We start from the raw sequence: 4,456 nt of genomic DNA, 5'->3' as shown, positions 1-4,456 counted from the left end.
TCATCGAATATATGCCTCAGAAGGCTAAGTGACAAGGCAGGCCTAGGGATCAACACCTGGAATAGCACAGAGGAGCCAGGTCACATCTGACCTATACTAAGTAGTGTCCCTTTTTCGTGCTTAAGAGTGCGAGTTCTTGACGGTCGGGCCGGCCCGAGGGCGCCTGCGCGCTGAGGCGGAATGCGCGGTGCGGCAGGCCAGATGCAGCGGGCGCTTGAGGCGGGGCGACCGCGGCGGTTTCGCTGGAGCGCGGGACGGCGGGGCCACGGCGGCAGAAGATGGCGGAGCTCGGCGAGAAGTACTGCGTGTACTGCCTGGCTGACATGAGCTCGCTGTGCTTCCGCTGCACCGAGTGCCAGGACATGGAGCTGTGTCCCGAGTGCTTCTCCGCTGGCGCTGAGATCGGCCACCACCGCCCCTACCACGGTTACCAGCTGGTGGAAGGCAGGCGCTTCACGCTCTGGGGGCCCGAGGCCGAGGGCGGCTGGACCGGCCACGAGGAGCAGCTGCTGCTGGATGCCATCGAGCAGTTCGGCTTCGGGAACTGGGAGGACATGGCAGCTCACATCGGCGCTTCCCGGACCCCCCAGGAAGTGATGGAGCATTACATAAGCGTGTACATCGACGGAAACCTGGGGAAGGCCTGCATCCCCGACACCATCCCCAACCGGGTGACCGACCACACCTGCCCCAGTGGGGGCCCCCTCTATCCCAGCCTCACCACCCCCTTGCCTCCCCTAGACATCTTGGTGGCCGAGCAGCAGCAGCTGGGCTACATGCCGCTGCGGGACGAATACGAGATAGAGTACGATCAGGACGCCGAGACGCTTATCAGCGAGCTCTCGGTCAACTATGACGACGACGATGTGGAGATCGAGCTGAAGCATGCGCACGTGGACATGTACGTGCGCAAGCTATGCGAGCGGCAGCGGCGCAAGAACATCGCCCGCGACTACAACCTGGTGCGCGCCTTCCTGGGCAAGGACGAGAAGGAGAAGGAGCTGGCGGCGCGGCGCAAGGTCACCAAGGAGGAGAAGGAGCTGCGGCTGAAGCTGCAGCCGCTCTACCAGTTCATGTCGTGCAAGGAGTTCGACGACCTGTTCGAGAACATGCACAAGGAAAAGATGCTGCGCGCCAAGATCCGCGAGCTGCAGCGCTACCGGCGCAACGGCATCACCAAGATGGAGGAGTCGGCCAAGTACGAGGCGGCCCGGCACAAGCGCAAGAAGCGCAAGAACAAGGCTGCGACGGCCACGGGGGGCGCCAAGCGCGGCAAGGAGGACGGCCGGGAAGGCGAGTTCTCGGCCATCGAGCACCTGCCGGGCTTCGAGCTCCTGTCCAACCGCGAGAAGGTGCTGTGCAGCTCGCTGAACCTGAGCCCTGCGCGCTACATGACCGTGAAGACCATCATCATCAAGGACAACCTGCAGAAGCGCCAGGGCATCCCCTCCAAGAGCCGTCTGCCCAGCTACCTGGACAAAGTCCTCAAGGAAAGGATCATGAACTTCCTCACCGAGAGCGGGTGGATATCCAGGTGCGCCTGAAGCCCGCCGCCCAGAGCGCCTGGGACAGACGAACGGATGGCTGGATGCGAAGGGGACAAAAAAAGCTTTGTGAGCCAAAACTAAACGGGTTGGGAGGGAGGGGGAGAGGAAACGCTTTTCCGGCTACCCCCCCACCCCACCGCTCATTGTTGTTCTTTTTTCAAAAAAAACAAATCGAGTTCTTTTTTTAGGGTGTCAGTTCTTTTTATGGTCCTCTGAAGAAGCAATAGCAACAGTCGGATCAAGGGGAAGACAAAACCCGTGTATATTTTAACTGAATCCCTAAACGTAGTACTTTAAGATGACGATTTGCCTTTAAGTGTTCAGTGCTGAGCATATGATGATGAGATTGGGAAATTTCCTTTTTTTTTTTTTTTTTGTTGCTTCCCAGTGGTACAGGACTGTGAGATGGGCGGAGAGGAACCCTTCCCTGCCGGCCGCCGACTCACCCCCATGACCTGAGCTCTGCCGCGGCTGCCTTCCGTGTTGGGCAGGTGGCACTTTAGGCTGAGGGTGCTGGGCCAGGCAGAAGAGGCTGGGGAGAGGTGGGACGGGCATCTGTAGGGACTCACCAGGAGGAATCTGGTGTTGAACGGTTTGGCCAAACTGAGCTTCCCCACGACGGCTGACGGTGGCACTTTGAGGGAGCTCACCTCGGTGTCTGGGGCAGGGAAGGGGGATGCGGGGCCCAGCCCAGACTGGCAGAACGCGGGGCCTCCTCCCCTGGGGCATTCTTACTGCGCTTGGAACGTGGCTGTGCGTTTTACTTGAAAGAACTCATTTTATTTTTTTATTTTTATTTTTTTATTGGAGGCTAATTACTTTACAATATTATATTGGTTGGTTTTGCCATACATTGACATGAATCCGCCCCGGGTGTACATGTGTTCCCCTTCTTGAACCCCCCCTCCCACCTCCCTCCTCCCCATATCCTCCCTCCGGGTCATCCCCGTGCACCAGCCCCAAGCATCCTGTATCATGCGTCGAACCTGGACTGGTGATTCATTTCACATATGATAATATACATGCTTCAATGCCATTCTCCAAAATCATCCCACCCTCACCCTCTCCCACAGAGTCCCGAAGACTGTTCTATACACCTGAAGTTCACCAAGAGTTGAGAGTTCCGGGTTTTGGGTCAGCTCCTTCCAGAGTTCTCACCCCAGTGGCAAGCTCCTCTTTCTCTGAGACTGGCCACGTTTCTTAGCTTGTGTGGTGTCAGGCGCTGGGCTAGGCGAGAGGGACCACTGTGGCCTGGAGGCCTGGGCACTGCTTCTCTGGGCCGCCGCCTTAAGCCAGACTCCTGCGTGGATCTGCCCAGGCTGGTTCAGAGAGGCTCTCAGGGGCACCCTTTCGTAACGGGCACAGTGCCTTCACGCGGGAACCTGAGGAGTCGTGTGTCTTCCAGCTGCCTGGGGTTCTCATGTCCAAGGCCCTGCTGTAGAGTCAGTGGAGTGGCCAGACCCCAGTGCTCCTCTGGTCGTCCTGGGACGCATCCTGCCTCTAATCCCTTGGAGCTACCAGACTGTTTACCTCCCAGAATGCTTGGGCTTGAAGTTACATTAAAGTGAAGGTATTTGAGAGAGAAAAGAAGAAAAAGAGAAACCTCATCATTTCCAATGACGGCTTAATTATGGTGCCTTTTCCTTTCACATCCTTCTGTCTGCCCCTTAGGGTGAATTTCCAGCATTAAATATACACTTCAAGTATACAGGGGGCTTCCCTGGTGACTCAGATGGTAAAGAACCCAGCTGCAATGCAGGAGACCTGGGTTCAATCCCTGGGTCGGGAACATCTCCTGGAGAAGGGAATGGCAACCCATTCCAGTTTTCTTGCCTTGGAGAACCCCTACGGACAGAGGAGCCTTGGCGGGCCACTGTCCACAAAGTCGCAAAGAGTTGGACGCGACTGAGTGCCTGACGCTCAAACACATCGTCCGTGGCTTTAGTTGTAAACCGCATTGCATGCTGGCAGAGCAGCACTCCCCGCGACCTGACCGTAAGCAGTGGGCGGTGGTGTCACCCCGCAGGGTAACCACGGCTGACGACAGCGTGGACACGGTCTGCGCCGAGCAGAGGCGGAGACGGTGCTACATCCTTCCAGGGGTTCTCAGCGAGGGTTCCTGGAGCAGCAGCGCAGCATCCCCGGGGGAACCCGCTGGCCCTTCAGGGACTTGGGCCCGCCCAGGCCTTGGACGCGCGGGGCAGGGCCTCGCAGGTCACTGGGACCCGTGCTGAAGTCTGAGAACTGTGGGCTTTAGCTGCTCTGGTGTCACCGATTTTCTACATCAGATAGATTCCTAGTTCGGTGAGGTTTTAAATTTAAGTCTTATTTTTATATAAATGACTGCCAGACTTTCACTAAGCTTGAGAAACAAAAGCTCCCTGTAAAATGTGTGTGGCCCTGGCCAAGAGCTTTCAAACGAGAAGTTCTGTGCTTAAGCAGGTTGTCAGTGTGTGTGTCTCTTCTCGATGGTATGAAGAATTTATTTAGGCTTGACTGTTTTTAAACACCATATGTTCCGTTCCGTCGCTCAGTTGTGTCCGACTCTTTGCGACCCGTGGACTCGGCTTCTCTGTCCATGGGATTCTCCAGGCAAGAATACTGGAGTGGGTTACCATTTCCTTCTCCAGGGGATCTTCCCGACCCAGGGATCGAACCCTGGTCTCCCGCATTGGAGGCAGACGCTTTAACCTCTGAGCCACCAGGGAAGCCCTTAATGAATGTATAATTTATGTTAAAAGTGTGAACCCTCTGTTACAAGGGAAAAGTAATTTTATGATTGGCTGCCTCTTTCCCCATTAACTCCAGCTATTACTGTCACATTAGTCCCGCCCCTACTGTTTGCTCAGAGCCTTTAAATTTCTGTATTTAATTCTTAATGATAAACAAGTCACTATAATCCCATGGAA

At 55.9% G+C, this 4,456-nt stretch overlaps 1 pseudogene; it reads left to right on the top strand.

Moving 5' to 3' along the window:
• Positions 1-278: 278 nt before the first annotated feature.
• LOC129564037 (transcriptional adapter 2-beta pseudogene) lies at positions 279-3,781 on the top strand (annotated as a pseudogene).
• Positions 3,782-4,456: the final 675 nt, after the last annotated feature.

The sequence above is a fragment of the Moschus berezovskii genome, chromosome X (genome assembly GCF_049115385.1).
Source record: "Moschus berezovskii isolate FMDL1 chromosome X, NW_MosBer_1.0, whole genome shotgun sequence".
NCBI lineage: Eukaryota > Metazoa > Chordata > Mammalia > Artiodactyla > Moschidae > Moschus > Moschus berezovskii.
This window is presented reverse-complemented; position numbering and strand designations above follow the sequence as displayed.